Source organism: Varroa jacobsoni, unplaced genomic scaffold (assembly GCF_002532875.2).
Source record: "Varroa jacobsoni isolate VJ856 unplaced genomic scaffold, vjacob_1.0 scaffold_1448, whole genome shotgun sequence".
Taxonomy (NCBI): domain Eukaryota; kingdom Metazoa; phylum Arthropoda; class Arachnida; order Mesostigmata; family Varroidae; genus Varroa; species Varroa jacobsoni.
The window spans coordinates 16,940-36,903 of NW_019214350.1; the positions used below are offsets into that span (position 1 = coordinate 16,940).

The 19,964-nt window shown below is 41.5% G+C and overlaps 2 long non-coding RNA genes across 2 annotated transcripts; one reads left to right on the top strand and one right to left on the bottom strand.

Moving 5' to 3' along the window:
- The first annotated feature begins 3,442 nt into the window (after positions 1 to 3,442).
- Positions 3,443 to 12,447, top strand: LOC111270134 (uncharacterized). The gene is made up of 3 exons (XR_002686155.2): positions 3,443 to 4,596; positions 4,961 to 6,304; positions 11,665 to 12,447. It is a non-coding gene; the product is annotated as an uncharacterized LOC111270134 (long non-coding RNA).
- A 715-nt stretch (positions 12,448 to 13,162) lies between these two features.
- On the bottom strand, positions 13,163 to 18,294 carry LOC111270133 (uncharacterized). The gene is made up of 2 exons (XR_002686153.2): positions 14,556 to 18,294; positions 13,163 to 13,470 (listed from the first exon to the last, which is right to left on the bottom strand). It is a non-coding gene; the product is annotated as an uncharacterized LOC111270133 (long non-coding RNA).
- Between the last annotated feature and the right edge of the window lie 1,670 nt (positions 18,295 to 19,964).

The following is a 19,964-nucleotide window of genomic DNA, read 5'->3' on the forward strand; positions in this document are numbered from 1 at the left end:
ATATATGTTTATTCAACACAAGCACTGTTCCGTTCTCGTAATTCCCTGAAAGCGAATCTTGCGTTTTTGTTGTTGAGTTAGTGAGCGACGCTGGAAAACCAGAAACATCAGATGTAAAACGTTTCTGGACTTAGGGAAAGCGTTAGGGCACTAAAAGCAAATGAAGAAAGCCACTATAGGTATTACAGGACGTTATACATCTACATATAATATTTTACCTGTAAGTTAAAAGTTACTACTTAGTCTTAAATGCTTTTATGATAAATTCAGTTAATTGGTTATCATATTAATAGAAATATATAAGTTGGCATGATTGTATACATTTCGTAACATAGCATCTTCATCAGTAGTCAACTTATATATACATATTAATATTTTCCATGAAAAAATTACTAGCCTCACGGTTAGACAAATAAAAAACGTTCCCGATTTTGATTAGCGGCTTTTCAGTGATTGACGAAGATTGTTTTTCTCGCTATGAACGCCGTTGTTGTGGCGAACCTGTTTATCTACGTATTGACCGTGACTTTTTTTTTGGCAGTCAGCCGTGATGATTTATATGCCTGCGTTACGTTCCTAAGATAAGAATAATAGTCAAACGTTATCGCCAGCTGCTAACACCTTAACGTATGTACATGTCATGCACATGTAGCAGACGCGTATGCGTACGTATATTACACAAATGTGAATTGTTCAAACCACCGATACATTGTTGTAACAACCCAGCTTAAGAACGAAGAAAAAACAAAGAAAAAGATTTATTCTGATGCAAATAATGCAGTAAATTAAAATTGGGATAATTACATCAATGATTTTAAAAAAAAGTAGCAGTAGCAGCAAGTACCATAGCTTAAGTTAACAAACAGCATTTGTTGACGTACCTATATATTGTAAATATCCAGTCCAATGAAGGCAAGCATAAATTTCACCCCGTTTGTTTTTGTTGCGGCTAACACGCGTAACCGATTTATAAAGTTAATGATTTATATGTTGTTCTTGAATGTGCTTTCAAGAAGTCATTGTTGACCCTGCAATACTTCTATACGAAAGAAGAGAGCTATTTTCGTAGGATGCTTTTTGCTGTTATTGTCTATATCGTTTTAGATGTTTTTGTGTTTAATCGAATACAAATGAATGCTAGCTGCGTTTGTGCGTCCACCAAAAGGGCCTGATGAAAAATAACTGTATCGAACACAGGGCTAAGGGCCAAGATTCAAGAGCATTCAAAATGTTGTTATGAGACGTAGCGATGTCAATACCTAGGATCGCAGGACCAGATTAGGCCGGTACAAGCGAATTGGAATTGATCCATTTCTGAACTAGTTGTGTTAGAATGATGTTTTTTAATGTGTTCTACGTACTCTCCTTTACATTTACGCGCTTTCCACGCGACGCTCCGACTGACTGTAGATGGCCATTGTACATATATCCGCATTTCCATACGTAATTTCTCTATCTGTGGCTTCTTGAAGTAAGCCGGTACTGGGATAAGCTCACCCACCGGCTGGCCTTTTCAAAGTATGGAAAGCCACATAATCGCACGGGCTTAGGCCGGGGAACTAGGTTGGCTGAAGCCAGCTCAAGAAGTAATTCTGAGTCTGGCGTTGTCGGTAAACGACCGAACTGTATGCTTTCAAATGCCATGCCAATAGTTTCTTAAGAAATTCCAGATAACAGACTGCATTCATTGTTCCATTGTTGAAGAGTAGCAGATGTGCCTGAAGTTCATTGCAAGTATTACCATCATTTTATGTTCGAACATACTCAACACCGCCGCCGAACTCGATTTTTCCCTATTTCAACCTCTAACTGTGCTTCAACAGTCTAATCTCCGTCTTTGAAACGTTTGTTTGTCTAAAGCCTCCTTCACCAACCTTCAGTGAATTTCCGCAGCCCTGCGGCTCTCGAAGGACAAAATATTGACCATTGAGCGGTTAGTTCTGAGACTAAAAAATGTTTTTTCTTTGAACCTTTTTTCCCCCAAGTAGACTCATAACCGGTTCTTACTCATAAATATGTAAAGAACTGAAGCATTTATACATTAGTCAAATTTCGTCTACTAGCGACCCGTAGCTCAAAATGGCCTAATTCCAAATTTTGCCGGATTGGTTTCCACGTAATTATATATGTACATGAATACTAAGGAAATTTCATAAAAGTTACATTACTTGATCATCAGTGTCATTCGCACGGATGTTTCAGTGTTTTGTTAGCGGATAAATCTAGTAAATGAACATTTTCTATACTATCGCCGAAACGGGACCAGTTGAGACCATCCTATGCCGGGCTCTACTCTGACCAGGACTTAGCAGGAAGTTTGTCTCCTCGCAAAAAAAATCCACTTAAAAGGAGAAATGTACTCAGATGAACGCTGACGTAATCTAAATCTGAAGTAGCCCTTCCTCTAATATAAAACAACCATCTAGGACAATATGCACATATTTAGGAAGGCTCCTAGCAGGACTAAGGCTGAATCATTCTTAAAACGACTAGAGCAAACACTACCCCTAAAAATGGGTCACCTATTCATAAAATATTTTCACGAAGAGCCAACAAAAAATGATTCTAAATCACGGAAGCTGCGTTGACCACTAAAAGCCGAAAACATTTTTTCTCAATTTTTAAGCATTTGTACAATCAATGGGTCCTGCAGTTTTGTAGTTTTTTTTTTTCTTATGAGTGTTGGTTCGGACCGAGCTCATGCAGAGAATTGAATTAGCTCGACAAAAATTACTGCCTTAAATCCCTGTTGGAAAATATGGTTTGGACCCGCAACGAAAACATACTAGCTACAGCGGAAATAACGAAAGCATTATCGCCTCTTTTTTCGTTGAATATGCACGATATAATGCAGATCAGTCTTTATTTGAAGTTGAAAATGGATAATCTCATCTTCCGAAGTCAAGTTCCGCAAACACATCATATGTATGACAGAACAAAGATGAATAGCGGGTCATGAGGGGTACTGACCTGTTCTCGCATCTGAAAGCTACGCTATTCGAAAAAAGATGATTAAGACACATCGTCTAACGACGCGACGAAAAACCTAACGCGATTTGGTTCCTAGAAATTCGCTACGTTTAATAGCTACCTCCATTGTCAAAAGCTGGCCCCCCAGTAACCGTTTCGAATTTAAAAGCAGTCCTTCGTTCCGAAGCTCGGCCAAATAATGGCAACAGGGCCATGTTTGTCGTGAAAATATATTTTAGGTGTTAGGTAAGTATGTTAGCATTATTATAATCATTACGCTAAAAGGGCAGATAAACATACTGCATAGTGAGGTCGGCGCATCACTGGGCAGAACAAGGTAAAGAAAGATATACAGGTAGTTTAATAAGCGCTCATTTTCTGTCCCGGTGTGGTTCTAGCATTTTACTGCATTAAGAATGAGAGTTAGGGAATAAGAAAACGTTCATCTAAGACTTATGTTAGCATCATAAACGCGTGGGTGGCACCGCACTACCTGCCCGTATACGGGTTTTTGCGTTTTGCGATCGCCCTCACCTGACCACATCGACGGATGTTCAAATCATTTACAATACAATCGTACTCCCGGCTGGAGATTCGTAGCACAATAACAAATAATAACACTGTTCGCTGCGCAGAAGTAACGCAGGTGGAGCGAGACGAGAGCGTCATGATTGTCGGTTCTTTGCCGCTCGATATCAGGAACTAGAAGGAACAGGAGCTACCAAGTGACCGACTGAACGGAATCGCGCCGTCACAAGTGGGCCCCAAGCTGCGATAAAAGCAACGTCAACGTCAGCGTCAGCGTCAGCGATGACGATAACGACAATATAATGACAAGTGGAACTCAGTATCGTTTAGATATTTGTGCGCGAGCAAGCGAGTGAGTGCGTGGGTGCCGGTGCTATTTTGTTCGTTTACCGTAGCTAGTATCTCACCATGCGTAGAGGCCGTATCGACCAGCAACGTAGACAGCTGCACACACAGAAAACTTCGATCGTTGTTTAGCCAGGCAGTGACTCGTAGCAGTACAGTCTGACGAGCTTCTGATGAAGCTCATAGCAATCTCACCGCACCGGTGGGTCCCATCGGGACACCACAACGACCGATTTCGCGATAAAACGAGACACAGAAATTATACAGAGCCAGCCCCAGTTTCTTCTGTTTTCGTTGATGATCCACCGTTGTTCGGGACATGCATTCTTGTACCTCAATCTCTAAGCATTTAATTGCGCACCAGATCTACAGGGCACCTGATACATCATTCTAGCATGATCGTTGAATCGAGCATGGTTCGCTTGGGCTTGTTTGTCACCATGCTGCAGCAGATAAAGTCTAAATCAGCCAGACTGTAACGTTGCAGAAACGCTTCACATTGATCCGGAAATTAGTTTCTCTGTACCAGCAGGGTATGGGGGCCTTTGCCGTTGTGTAATTGATCGTTCTTTGAAATGTCAACGTAGATTAACGTTGGTGGGATACGGTGACGGAACGCAAATCGATCAGCGAACCGAAAGGCAGAGTGCAGAGAACTTGTACCTGTTTCTGCAATAGGCCAACTCAGCGCAGTACAATATTAGCAGGTGTCGAAGATCTAGCTTTGAACTTCCCACGGTCAGGTATTTCGAGGTAAGTTGAGCGAGAGATCAAGTAGGACAAAAAAAATTAGCAATTATGCCTGAATAAGCCAAAGTGGACGATTGTTTCGATTCGATTAAATAAAGATAGAAAAAAAATTGCTCAGGTGGCCATTGAGTAGCGTCAAATTCAGCGGGATAGTATGACCTTGAGCCGAGAAGTTTCAAAACGCTTTCAAATCGCTAGCTCAAATAGTAAGCGCTGGCTGAAAATGTCTATCGTACTTGTGAACCTGTTAAGAAAAAGATGATACTCATGTATAGAAAATAACTGCGAATTATAAGTACTCTTATATGTAAATTATAATATAATAATAAAAATATATTATATAAGAACAAACGATTATTCGTTGCAGGAAGAAAGAATGCACTCGATGGAACCTGAATACCAAAATGTTTAATTCCAAAGGCCAGCGCCCCATTGATGATGTCACGAGCACTAAGAAAAGCACGGTGCTGTGGTTTGACTCAGTAGAAAATCTCTCGCAAAGGATGTCTATTTAGGAAAATCTATTCGGCCTATATCGAGTGCTTTCGTCGTTTTTTTATACGTTGTTTTTTCATTGTCGTTGTTTAACCTAGCAGTTAGCCAATATAAAAAGAGTGAATTTTCGTTTGAGCTAATCTTTTGATACATGAAAGAAGGCGTAACGTTTATTTTGAAATGATTATAAGTATGAATCTCAAACTGTATACATTTAGTATACCACATACTGCGTTCAAGAACTTCAAAAAAAAAGAGGTGTTAATAAATACTCGTCTAGGCTACTTCACGCTTCCACATGGACCATCGTTCTATTTACATTTATGACAGCTTTCCATTCTTTTTTTTTTTTTTAATTACGATTTACCTTCTTCCTTCAATCGTCTAGCGTTTAATACTTTTCCCTCGACCACCATTTCGTAAACTCAATTTACTTTCGCTTGTACGTATCGCTGCTTCTCCGTCACTGTGTCAGCCACGCAAAGAACAGCTCCATATAACTGCACCAAGATCCGCGTGTAACGATATACTTATAGCGCTTTGGGTATTACACACACGCGCACATGTGCACCCAGATTCACACACACACACTTAATGGGCTTCCTCCATTTTGATAGGATCGATCTCCGCCTCAGTATTTAATGGTCCGCCAGGAGACCGTTACCCCAGCATGAGGCCGTGCGAACCAATTACGAGGTCCCGTTTCGGGAGTATTTTTCGACTGCGACGCCTCGAACTCTCAATACTCCTGTCGAAGTAAGCGTTAGGTAGTGCCGCATCAGCGCTTCTGGTACCACATCACCAAGCATCGGCCGATAGCTAAGGTTTTCACTACAGGCGCTACCTTACGAGATGATACCTGAGATCCATGCCGAGTCCCATGAAGAGTTTAAGAACGAAAACGATGGGTTCAGGCTCGGGCTAGCCGCGATGCTACCGAGTGTAACCTATCCTGACTAAAAGTAATAATATGTACTCGAATAGGAGTCATTTCGGTGCTCTGTGGGCATGAGCTAAGGACAGTAACGAACACGAATACCTGCACGAACTGCGCTTATTGAGTTCCGCCAACGACTGTTTCCGAGGAGTACATCGCTATTTCGCTTTGAAGTGCTATCTTCAAAACGGAGTGCTTCTTCGGCGGGAGATACATACATAATTACTTTGATGATGGGCCCCACTTCACTGTCATCTTTTTATTCTCACTCTACACAAGGTAAGAGCTTGCGATTAATAAAATCTAGCCGATTCGAAACTTTAATAAAAAAAAATCAAATGTATATCTATTGTTTAGTGAATCAGTACTTTCGCTCGAGTCCGGTTGCGATGTTTCGAAGCTATGTTTGGGGCATGACCTCAGAACCGACTCGCTAGACTGATGGCAATGATATCATAGTACTGGTACCGCGTTTTATCCTATTAAAACATAGTTAGATATCTTTGAATAGAAATATACAGGAAGTAACTTACAAACACAGTCAATTATGTGTTTTGTTCTTTCTCAACCGACCCTGCCTAGAGATCGCTTAGTGTATATCTATAGTGAACTCTATTCACTGCTATCTATGAACTTCTGTTGTTCGGACTGGTTACCTGGCTAACTTGACGGTTCGGTAGCTGCGAGAATCTAGGGCACGATAGTCTCGAGAGGCAATTTTGACATCATGTTGAAATTGGAATAATTTTTCTGTTGAAAAGTGATTGAGATTGTGCAATCTGTACGATTAATGTCTGACTAGTATGGCGGGTACGTTTTTAACTGTAACTTCTACATTTTGCTACCGTGGTGCAGGATCAAGCGTTCTCGTATCTGGTATGAACTATTCAATGCGTAGCTCTTTCGCTATCTTTTCTCCATTGTTAATGATATGCCTCGACTAATATAACCGTTGTGGATGGCACCTACATTCAAATGGGCACCATAAGCCTTTGCAACGATACAGCTGCCGTCTCGGTTTAATGCTATCTATTCAGTGATATGATTGACGTTTGCTATCAGTGCTTTACTACAGGTCGCAATTCGGTTCAAGAGCAACGAGAAGCAAACGTATCAACGTCCCTGTTTGTGATTTTCGCTTAAATAATACGCCGCGTATTTCTCTGATTGAATGAACAGCTGTGATATTTTCCGTCAAGTTCAAAATTTCCGTCCCCGAACTCGTTGTTGTAACGGCTCGACGTATTTCTAGTAACGGTGGTAGTAGTAATGATAGGCGTCGTAGAACCTTCACGGAATATAAGGCGAGCTTCCAACACGGGGCTCGTTTTCCTAAACCCGACCCGACCCGACCCGACCCGACCCAACCCGATTTTCTGCTCGTTCCAGCATTCGATAACACTCGTCTGTTAAAGGTCCGGGTGATGATATCCAAGTGATTTCTAGAAGTACAAATGCATCACTAGCATGAAAAAAAGCGTCGCGAAACGCCCTGTTGTTAGAAAACAGCGTCATTTCGAAGTATGACATTAATGTTTGTAGAGTTTATTACTGAACAACAGGTCAAACATCTAAATGCCGTTATTTCAAAACGTGTATATTTGAATAGAGGGACTATTCTTCCTCAAACTTTCAAAGCAATAACAATCTAGCAAAAAAACAAACATTTTTGTTTTATTATGACACGAAATTCTAATTCGCTCAGTTTTGACTATGGTAGTAAGTAATTTCGTATTAAATAGCTTTATCTACTTGGCGGTTGTTACGATAACCTGAAAATACAGACAGTATCTTTGTCGTGGGGAATGAGCTACACTTTGATCGTAAAAAACGCAATCATAACACAAATAATTAATATGATACCTGTTGACGATAACGTCCAAAAGTATGGGTTAAAAAAATTCTTTGCAAATGAATTTCAGCTGAGAGTAATTCAATTTTGTTCAACTAATTGGCCAGTATGTTAATAGTTTGTTTCTCATAGTTAATTCGGGTAGGGCACACCAAAGCTGCCGGCCGTTCCGTCACACTGAAAGAATGCTAACAAGCGCAAAAACGAATACGTTAAAAACTGACTGAAGCCCCTGCTTCCTGTACCTGCTCAGTGATACTTCGAAATTTACGAGGATGCCCCTTTGGTCACAGTGATGATGTCATCAACGTTAGCCAAAAGAAATACCAGATACCAGAACAGGGGTGCAATGCTGAAGGCCAGTAGTACTTATTTACAACATCGAGCCGGCAAACTGCGATATGTGGAACATTCCCTGCGCTATTAACCACGAGTGACATAGAACAGGTGAGAATCCTATGTTCCAAACCTTATTTTGACGGGCGAATGAAGCTGCTGACGGGTTGACGCAGAAATACTTCGAATATTGCTCAAACTAGTGTTGAAACTGAGTATCGTGCTACTGTATAATATGGGCTGGCACTCTGCGCACACATGAGCACTGCTTTAAACGTTGGCATGTACTATCGACTTCTCGATTGATTTTTCAGCGTTCGGTTGGCGTGAAACGAATACATCAGCAGCTTTGTCACAGTTCTAATCCTACGTTTACTTCAGCCATCATTTTAGAGAAAGGAAGTGTTTATGTTGTTAGAACTACTATTGCAAAATGCAATTTGTGTCTGGAGGACGACGTAACCCCAAAACGAATAGATACACACGCCCATCTTAGCAATGTTAGAACTGGCGAACTCAAGTTCTATGCTATGAAAAGGCCACACTCTATTTGTAAAACTGCAACGTCAAAGACCGTTAGTCATTTAGCTAACTTATTAAAGCAAGTATTTTTCTATCTGAATATCTAGAACAGAATCTTGTTCCGATATTTGAACCGGTAATACGAAAACTCCTTTAAATTAAGTCAAAAAGTAAGGCTCGATATTTTTCCTGTCATGCTAAAGAGTCTGCCGTATATATGCGTCCCATTCCTGAGGTAAATGTCAATTTAATGTGTATCAGTGGTTTCAAAAGATATTCTCCTTTTACGTTGTTCTTAATTAATGCCCGATTTTATTGATTAGCAAACCTTGACGGCTTTTGATAACAGCAAATGTTTGTGGCCTTATCTGTCCTAGAATCGGCCTTTTAACACACGCTGGACAGAAAGTTAGTGAACTGCAATAAACAGGTTACAGAAGCTTAGCAGCATTACAAGACTGATATCCTGCACATTCAGAAAAATCCCATTGGATTTGATGATAACAGTTGAATTGTTGGCTAACTGCGGCAATGAACCCAGCTTATGAAACGTCACGGCCAGGGCCGACCTAAACAATCAGGTCGTGTTCATTGAGCGTACAAGGATGACTCTGTCCGCGTATCCTAACTGTAATCAGCCAGCCAATATGAAAGAGCTGAACCCAACATCAAACCACTTTTGAACTACATATTATGATGCTGTATAGATTGGCACAGTGAGTAGGGGAAGAAGGGAAATCGCTTACCTATTGAACGTACCTAGGACGACAGAACCCAAACAGGTTGCGTGTAGGTTCTCCTGAGCGGACGTACATCTGGATGACTAAATCTCTACAATATGTTCCGTTTTACTTATGCGACCGAACAAAAAGCAAGAGCAGAACATCTACGATGATCAGTCCACTTGCCGAGGCAGAGTACCGTTCATTTAATACTCTGGAGTTCAGTTTTTGTCCGGCACACATTGATCCGTGCTTATCCTCCACAACTGTGCGGCGGCTACCACCGCGTTCGACGCGGACGCCTCCGACCGTGCCGCAGTGTTTCCACAGCTTTGCCTAATAGGGACGGAAGAGCCGGTTACCGGCGGAACATCCGTCACGTGAGCAAACATAAGTTCACATAGACGAAGTGGGCCATTTTTGTTTAATCATAACGCATGGCCTTCCGGCCACGTCATTGGCTTACAGAATGAATCCAACCATTAGCTCCGCATTCGCTAAAATTGCAGCACAAAACTAATCGCAGTTTGTCCTAGGTTACTCGATAGGTGTCGATGGGCCAAGGCAGGAAATACTTATAAAAACTATTGCTAGATAGTTATTTAACGTAGAAACCCAACAGAGAATAGCATCTATATGGCCGCTCACCCTACGATGATAACAGCTCGTGTCTTAAGGCCGCTAAATTGTATGGTTTTCAAAAAAAAAAAAAAGGTATGCTTTGAAGTATTTAAATATGAAAAAGTTGTTAGATGCCAGCTATTTCGAATCTACTGGTTACTCAGGCTTGTCCAACCTCACGTTTCTCGATTCGTTCTCCCTAAATATCACACTGCTCTTTGCTTTACCTTAGTGCTTGAGTAAAATATTTGTCCTAGTGATTTAAAGACGCTTCAGGTTTCAGGCGGAAGAGCAAATTAGTATTATATCGATAAAATCATTGTTTAATATGGCCATTATTTTTTTCTCGGAAGTTTAGTCTGTAAGGTCGATAATGAAGGAAAGACTCGTTAAGAAGTTCATGCTAATAGCAGGAAGGCAAGAGCGCATCCACCACTGGAGTCTTTCAGTAACTGCTGTTATCTTATCCTCTGCGTTTAATACATAAGAAAGTATGACATAAAGTTCCAGCTTGCTACTCGTTTCAGTTCTCGAAGCTCTGCAACAATATGACACTTTGCGTGACTCGGAAAATTCCTTTATGGATCAATCCAACCCGTATCGGATTTTGTATCGTAGCTATTACCTTCTACCTACAGCCATCTCAAGAGCTGAGCGTCGAACTGATCACGGATTAGTTTAATTAGCAAAGACTGTCAAGCCATTGAACCTACTCTATATCAGCTCTTAAGAGTTCCCAAACGTTGTTTGAACTTGGTAAATTTAATATACAGGCTATGATGTCTTTGTGTCTGAATCAGAACGCGGCTAAACTGGCAGAAGTTACCATGCATCTTCTCGGGGGTGGGCAATGCGTTCTCTCTCAGACGACGGCACGCTCAAATGACTTTGCCGCTGACTCTTATTAGCGTCAACATGACCTTCATCCAAAGGATTTTACCCGACACCCGACGTCGCCTGTTATCGTCCCATTGGCTGTGCCCGGGTGCGCGCGCGTAGTAATCTTTATTCAATCTATCGAATAGCACACGAGGATGGATTGCGCATCCACCATTGGTAACGTGGTGATGTTAAAAAATCCTAAATAACTATCTCGTAAGCCAGATGACGCATAGCGGCGGCTGTGAGAAGGCTAAAAACTATTTGCATTATTTAATATAGATAGATAGATTAGCTGATAAATTGCTACCTAGAGGCTTGCCAAATACCTATAGCTTGAACAATGTTCATTCAGTTATATAAACATTAAATAGCAATAGGGAAAGTAAGAAAAAGTAGAAACATGCACAACAGATGATATTACCTTTCTATTATTCCAGTTTATCGTCGAACCGTATCTTACATTTAGCATTAACGAAAACAATCGACTTTTATATATCCTTCACGTTTGTTAGAACCAATTCAGTTTGATGCCAAAACGTTGAGGTCTGATAGATCTAAGACTAAAGAACCTTTGTAGTGATGTTTAACTAATGTTGATAGCATTAAGAGATGCCATGTGTAAAACAAGTCCTACCGACTTATTTACTTGTAGCATAAGACACACAACCTTTGTCATGGTTATTTAGCGGTCACTGGTTCTTCAGGTAGGTGCCTACATCTTGAATTGGAGTTTCGGACAACACGACGTCTTGATACGACGCGTACTGAAGCAGAGAGAAATCAGATGAAAACAGCTGTATCAGAAGGAAGGCGACCTACATGGATTCGTGTATGCTTGTTTTTGTAGGCCGCGAAAGCAAGAGATGAGCGACCGCGCACCTGCTAGCAGATACGCGTATATGTTCGCGTTATCTACTGAATTTTACTATTCGATTGTGACGACAGCCAAAGAGTGCGCTAGGGGGCCTGCGATAGAGACGGCTTGTGGCAGGGCAAATAACGCAGATTAGGCGTAGGTGATCGTGTCATCTTCCGTGACGGATGTCATAAGTAAACAATTTATGAATCTAGCCATCAGTCGGTCACGGTTGCGTTTGTTTTGTCGTTGGAACCGTTCGGCCATTACGAAGTACTATATAAGTAACAACAGCGACTTACTTGGCTCTTTTGTGAGGCTTGCTGTACTCTTGTTTTGTAGAAAGCCGCTGCTAAGAGGGATCCCAAATAGAATATTCAGTGGCCTTGCCCTTTCAAATCCCTGTGCACCCCCGTAGACACCTTTCTTTGATGGTTACTGGGATTATGGACATTGAGTAAATGAAAGCAAGAAGAACGAACGAACGTAAGCTTATTATTGTAAGCCACTCAAACCTGTTATGCGTTACGCGCAAATTCCCTTTGAACTGATTATTATGCCCAACCAACGTAACAGACATCATTTTTTTTTTGGGTTAAAATTAATAAATCTATTTTTCGTTTTCGTTGTAGCTGACAGTCTATTCAGAAGCTTTAACATGGCGAAGGCCTGTTCAAAGACGATTTTTCATTCATGATAAGTTTCGATTGGAGGGTAATATGGCGAACACCGTAGATAATTTCTACATAAATATTCCTTAATATGCCTTGTGAGAGAAGTGCTAAAAAAAAAAAATGAAAATATTATTCCCATATCAGCTATCACTTCGCTAGCGGCGATTTAGTGTTCACGTCAATCAACCGAGCTCGATAAATTTAGTAAAAATCTGAAGCAGCTTCATACAGCTAAAATTGATCTATCGGTTGTGGGAAATTGTTTTATTGCTAAGATGGCACCAACGTAAAAAAATGTATGTTAGGAGGGAAGTTTATGTTGGCCGAATCGTTTCTGAGGTTAATCGAGTTAATGTAATACTTATTTGGGAAGAATAGAAACGAAATATGGTGGCGCCATATGGCAACAATCCCCTGATAATTGTCAATTAGTAAGTTGAAACAGTTAAGTGTGGAATCAGTTTCGGTTAAAAATAATTTTTTCGTTTTCAAAATCGAATGTTAAAATGTCAAAAAAAAAAAAAAAGAGCTATTTACTATAAACAAAAAAGGAAAAGATATTCATCCCTCGATGACGTCTCGGAAACAGCATTAACATACCGAGTTGAACGTACTAAAATGTGAGCACTCACTTAGTAACACTTGTAAAAAATAACAATAAACACTCAAAAATTTACAACGTTCCCGAAACATAAAATCATTGCTGAATGTTTATTATATCTTCATTGGCAGAATATGTATTTGATTAGGAAAAAAGGACAGGAGAAAAAGCTTTGCCGGTGTCCTGAACGCGTAGTTGATTTTCGTTTCGTGTAGAATACGTAAATAAAGAAATATTTGAAAGCTTTTCTGATGTTTCAATAAGTTAGCCAACTCTATGTTGACAACATCTGTTAAACGTCGGCTGAAGGCCGACTCGACTCACGATGGTCCTTCAGAGATCAGTCGTCGGCCGATCCTATTCACGCAGCTTCCAGAAGCTGTAAATAATAACGCCGAAATGTTATGCTAACGTATCAGCGCTTGACAAATTCGAATTGGTTGAGCTCCTAGCAAACACACAACAATAGATTGATGAAATTACGGAATGCTATCGGGTTAGGTAAGGCAAGGTACTTAGAGCGAGATAATATGTACTCGACCTATAGTCTTCTTTAGCATAAGTAAAGGAATCAGATTAGACACAACAACGACGCCAGATGAAACCCGGGTCGACTTAGTTCTAAAGGCGTGTAGACCAAGCATTACTATATCATCAATACAGGCATCAGTACAATTTGAATGATAATGTATTGCTGCTATGGTCTGCGTTTAGTCTTCCTTTTTCCATTTTCTACATTTTTATGTAGTGCTACAACAACAATTTATAGTTATATAATCATGTTTATCATTTATGGCCGAATCAAGGCATCACTTGTTTGCAGTAGTAGAGAGTAATCATGATTTTATTACTCGTTTACAGACACTGTTCAGTATTTCGTCTATCTGGCTGGACTGCCGCAGTCGTCTCACCATAGAAGATCAACAGGTGCCAATATCCAATAGCATTCTTCAAGGTTGTTTTTGCCCCTACAGTTCCTTTTGTTACCGTTGTAGTGGCTAGCAGCTTCACCGCTTCTCTGATTGGCGCTGTTTCTATTGATCCCATTTTTTTGTTCGGTCCTGTAGCGCTGTGATGGTCCTTCAGTTGGTCGCTCGATCTTCAACCTTTGCATCATATGCAAATATATTATCCTTATTATTATATCCTCGACTTCTGACACGTTTGTCGTCGCACCGTGTGCGCGTGCGCATCGAGCCGTAAGTAGAGGGGGCAATACCGTCAATGATTACCCACGAGTGACCCCTTGACACCATTCGTGTGCGTATACGTATTGCGCGAGACGATAATGATATCTTGATGCTGTCTATCCGCCTTTCTGTTGTGTTGTTGTACTATTGTCAATATGCCACATAAACTATGTGAACGTCTATGCGTCTACGCACCATACTCCATCTATCTAGTAGATTTTCTTTATCTATCTAGCAGATCTTATTGCGTCTATCTTATATCAAACGCACTTACCGACTTACGACAACCTCTCCTCGTCGCCCGCGCTTCACCACTCCACCCCACTCAGCCTGCGTTGCTATTCGCAGTTCTGCTTCTTCGAAATGCCACTGTGCTCGCTTTTTTTTTCGGTTTTTATTTGTTGTCGGATAAATGCGGAACGCCGAACTGAGCCGACTAATTCATCTCCACTGCGCCCACAGACAGAGCGACGACGTCTGCTGCTAGCGGGAAGCCTTCGCCGCCGCCGCCGCCGCCGCCGCCGCCTAGACTTGAGTGTAGATCTTTTTGCCACTGATGGCACGGCGGCCGCGTCTGCGCCTTCCTGGCTGTCGAAGGCAAACTTAGCTAGTGAGTACGTCGTGTATCGAATGCAGTCACCGTTGCAACGGCAGCAGTAGCAGACCCTGTACACGTTTCCACGCGCGTGAGAACCCGATCAAGCTTTTGACCAAATACGATTTATTGTAAGTCGTTGAAAACGCCGCCATTAAAGACCGCTTCTACTTCTCCTACCTTTCTTCTCCCCGACCCATTCCGTCGCCGGGTAGCGGTACTAGTTTTCTTTCTTTCGACCCAGTAACTGGCAGGTAGTTTATATCTGATAATCGATTGCTGGCTGAAGGAGGAGGCTGAAGGCAGTTAGCATATACAATAGGCGAGGGACAACAAAGGGGAAGGTAGGAAGGCTAGTCGATAAAAAAGAGCAACAAAGGCAAACAGGGCGATGCAGACAGCAATCAACAATGAATAGAAGAAAGGTATTTTAAAACGAAGATCAGGAGCTTCAATTACGACGGCTGCGCTGATCAGAACAGCAGGTCAACAGTGACCGATGTTACTGTCATGCGCAGCAGTAGATTATTATCATGATCAGTAATCGTGGCATTTGCGGCAGTGGCAGCGAAAACCATAACAAGTGGCAGAATAGTTTGATACGTTAGTGAGGGTAAGACGTGTGTCAACGGCACTTCAACCATTTCCAACATGTACTCTTATTACCATTATAACGCGTGTTGAAGAAAATCAACGGAACATCAAAGACGCAGGATTACCTAAACGGTTTGTAGGTTGACTGAGTAGGTCCACTCAGCAATACGCCTCCAATAACGATGCAGACAAGGGTGCGGTGCGGCACGAATACGATGTTATCGTACAACCATTTGCTGCTGGAAGCCCGCCGTCTGAGACAGTAGCTAACGGCGACAGCAGTATCGGAGGTAAACCTCAAAATAATTGATACAATATGATATTTACAGTAGCGTCTAATTTATTGTCGATATATCACGACGGGTATGTTGTCAGCTTTCACAGTCGATGAGATATATTTTTAGCCGGCGTCTACAGGCTTCGTCTTTTTCATTTGTAGGCTTTTTTCGATTCATTATTTTATAGAACCTTGCTTCCTGTTTCGCTTATCGTTAAGACTCTGACAACAAAAGGTCGATCGTGCATGCGCTCAGCGTATATACACCATATATATATATATATATATATATATATATATATATATATATATTTACATGGCCTACACACAATAATAATCGAATTAGGTTCTTCAAGGACATTCGACATGGCCCTAGATTATCCAGTGGAAAAATCACTCAGATACACACACGCAGTAAAGAGCTGCTAGGGAAAACGAGCGGTAAAAATTCGATGCCGCCCAAACGCAAGGTGGAAAAGAAATCCTGGAAACGATTGAACCGATAAAGGAGGGCAAAACTAACGGCAGTGTCTTTCTTAAATTTTTTTCCACGAAGTGTGAATGTTGCTCAATGAATGAGAGTGAACAGGGGAAAACGTATTTGATGGTTTGCGGAATGTATGAAGGAAGGTCATCGATGTTATTCTGGCGTTGTGAAGGAACAAATAGAAACTAACGATTGCATGTTACTTAAGTGGTAAGAAAATGATCGACCATTATGTTGCACAAGTAGAACAGGAAAAAATGTCATCTTGATTTTACACTTGCCCGTATAATAAATATAAACCGGATTATATATATATATATATAAACCGTATTATATATGAACATATATATAGTACGGTTTCGTGCTTTCACGGCTTGTATGAAATCGTCTGTTTTCGATGCTAAAACCTTTGTCAAAAGATGCGGTGTCAAATTCGATGCTATCAGTGTACCTTCCTCGCAAAACGAAAGGTAGGCGTAATCTTTTAAAAATTGAAGTACGCTCTTTATAAGATTGGGATAAGGAAAATGTGCCTTAGAAGTTTGTGAGATTACCCAGCCTGCAGGGCGCTTGAACCTGATATTTTTCAGACTTTCACAGGCACGTTTAGGCAAATCTGGGGTAGTCGAACGTCCACGATTTTTTTTACCAGCCGGAACCTGCTACTGAACCGGCCGGCCGGCCGGCCGGCCGGCCGGAAGGAGGTTACTGTTGTAGACTAACGACTCGGCGCGTCCACCTCCTTCAATTAAACGTCTTCACCTGTTGATATACCGCTTCTTTTGCAACGCCTCCGAAGTTCTATTCAGCTCCTTCACAGCTGAACATACTTCGTCTATTTACTGCAGATCCTTTAGGATCAGAGTTACGCTTAATCGGAACTGGAAACCTTCTTGGTGCCATGTAGCCTTAGAAAACCGCCCCAGCGTTCAGCCAATTATAGCCAATTCCCTCAAGTGTCGCCAGTCGTCGGCGCTGATGAAAGCAATCATTGTCACATTAGCTTGAATTTATGCGGTTTCACACAGAAAAAGAGTAAGTAGTTACCGACCACTAATGTTATAGACGCAATAACTACCAATTATTTCACAGACGTGGTTTGCTCACTCAACAGCGCATGAACGCTGGGGCGGCGATAAGACCGCTTTGCGAATCTGTTATATATACACACTTGGACCGTTCTGAGGTCCGCTTAGGAAGTCCGCTTCTTTTCAAAGGTATTGGTATACGAAGTTGTACAAACATGGCCACTGGAGAACGGAGTCTACCTGTGAGCAGCGATTCGACTTCGGAGCTCTTTCTCAGAGCGTAAGTAACTTACACAGCAATCGACCAAAGAAAAAGCTCCGGTCTTCTCCCTAAAAAGTGGCTTGGTATGGTTGTTAAAAAAAAGGATCAGATATAAAAACATGGGAAGATGGTTGTACCTATGAAAAGAATACTTCGACAATGTGCGTGACCTAGCATCTGAAGTCGTATAACGTTAGGGACGTTAGCTTGGTGGAGAAAATAGAAAGGACTATTTAAGTTTTTCGTAAAAGTGATATAAGAACAAATAGACGTAATTCATTCGTAGAAAAAAATTTAACTGGATTTATTATAGTCTTGTTACAAAACTACCGAAATTACTATCGCTCTACCTGAAGGCAGCATCATCATCATCACATAAATTCCACGCAAAACTCTTTAAAATAAAAAATTGTTATTAATCATTTCTCCAATAAAGCCTGAGGGCGTATTCGAGTATGACTGAAAAGGGCATTGTGTATTATGTATCTAGATATGTACCAGTTAAATGAGGAGCCTGGTGCCATTCGGACCAAATGTGGTGGCGTTACCCGTTACAACTATTATAGACCGTATTTCGGGGAGTACAATCTTGAACTATCGATAGAAAGAGTCCTACGTAAACCATCGTCTGCGATCGGATACGTTATATCCTATAGCAAACTGAACATGGAGTAGTTAGACGGCAATTAGGCTAGCGCTGCTGCTGGGCTCGAAGGAAGGATCCGATTGGCTAGTTATTGAAGTAGCCCGGAAGAAAGTCCTCCAACTGATCAAGTTGCCTGTGCCTTCGCATCAGGACTCCTCGTCCTGCAGACGACAAGCAATCATTCACGCTCCTCGAGTGGTCGCTATCCAGTGCAGATGAAATGCGCGGATTGAACAACCCAAATCAACAGCGACTCGTCCTTACACGGAAATCGTAGCGTGCTCGAAGACGCAGTCTTCAATCTTCAACTAATATAACTGAGAGAAATGTAGAAAAGTATCGAAATTTGACTAATACGTTTGGCGTTCCTGCGCCCATTCGATCAGACACCCACACACGCATCAAGTGTAGTCAGAGTCGATGATCGCTTTCTACAATATTGATTTCATACGCTTATGCGCTCTTCCAATCAATCATTTCATATTTCGGTTATACTTGAGGAACTGCTCGTATGGACCCTGCCCTAAAAGCTCTGTGGGAGAATATTAGTACGACTTTTGAGAAGCTTAAAAACATAAGATCGTCTCTTTGTTTCGACTAGAGATTACGAGTGATCGTTTTCAGCGTTCTAGATAGATCTCAAAACGCTACCCGCAGTAATTGAAGCTGTCAAAAGACCTGACAAAAACGAGCTACCAAAAATCAAGATCTCTAGTAAACCCGTTTGTTTTTAATGGATATTTTAAGTACAAACGTCTTAATTATTTGCATCAGGACGAATTACAAGTTAAGTGAAGCAAATTAGGACGTAGGCCAACAGCGACGGACATAAGCGTTCGAGATAAATTATGCATTACCTTTTACAGGATAGATCTAGTACTAATATATGGCTTGTGAATTAATCGAAATGGTAAATATATTTGCTTGTCAAGTGGGACGTTGCGTTGGCTTCAGCTATTAAGCAAGATGCGTCACCATGCGTGTCTGCCTTTTAGTTTATGGAAATATCAGCCCCTACGTCGCTCCGATGGCTGTTGATGTTGGCGGCGTTTTTGTGGCCTGTCGTGCAGCGGGGAGCCGGGTAACGAAACCAGAGTGGGCGTCTGCCCTCCTGACCGGCCCGGGTTCAGTTTAGGCGCCAAAAGTGTATTGCCTCGTCTACCAATCGGCGTGTACTTTTTGCCAAGCTGTTTCTAGCACAGCAGATGGAAACACTTCGTGTAGTCGTTCAAGTCGTTTCGTTCGGACTATTTTTCGCCGTAGTGTTCAGGCTAAAACGTAGGCCCACTTCTACCGCTTGACGGCCGAACAAACCGTCAGTCATAAAAGATGAAAGCAGAACTTGCAAAAACACTGTCGCGGTTCGAATAAGGCGTTAACCCGAATCAGAAACGTGACATCTGGCGAGCAGTGAACGTAAATAGCGACGGTGGTAGGGGTAGATTTTTTTCTGATAGATTATTAAATCTGTTTATATCGCCAGCGCTGTGCTGCTTGTCAGTCGCAAATGTGACAAAGTTGCTGCTACTAGGAGTTTTTGGCCTTTGTGTACTCCAGCAGCGCGTTGCTTAGACCCTTTCGGAAATACCGAGTCCACATTGTGTCCTAATGCAAGTCAAACACCGCCTCATGGAAAAAGTGTAGATCAATATTAGCATATACACGTAACAGAAATCATTGTCTGGATATAAGGCGAGCATCCACAACCAGTGGCATAGTGTTCCACAATATTTCACACTGGAAGTTATACTGCATAAACAGAGGAAACCGTCTAACTATCCTCCAGAAAAATAT